Genomic DNA, 457 nt, shown 5'->3' with positions numbered 1-457 from the left:
CTCACAAGCCTCAAAGAGATTGGTCTGTCCTCAGCAGTGGGCGGAGCCTTAGGTGGACTGGATCTCTGGATTGGCCAACATCTCACTCGAAGAGGCGTTTTCCACTTGCCTTTCTGTACACTGTGGTAAAAAAGTAAATCGTTTACCGCAGTGTTCCTTTTCGCCGCGAGAATCTCGCGATATTTCCACCAAAGGGAGCTAGCGACGCGTAGAGAGCCGACGAGGCCAGTGGGGGTGGTCGGCACCGGTGCCGGGAAGGGCCAGGTCAGGGGGCGAGGACTAGCGGGTGTTGCTTGCGCCACTCGGGTTCGGTCTGGGCCAGCCACCCAGAACCCAGAGGAAGTGTGGTGGACGGCGTGTCCCTCCTGGCCGGTGAGTCGGCCCGGGGTCGCGGCCGCTGGGTCAACCCCGAGTTTCACCTGGGCCCGCGCGGGTTGTGACAGGTGCGCGGAAGAGC

This window comes from Lipotes vexillifer, unplaced genomic scaffold (assembly GCF_000442215.2).
Source record: "Lipotes vexillifer unplaced genomic scaffold, Lipotes_vexillifer_v1.1 scaffold78, whole genome shotgun sequence".
NCBI lineage: Eukaryota > Metazoa > Chordata > Mammalia > Artiodactyla > Lipotidae > Lipotes > Lipotes vexillifer.
Note: the sequence above shows the minus strand (reverse complement) of the source record.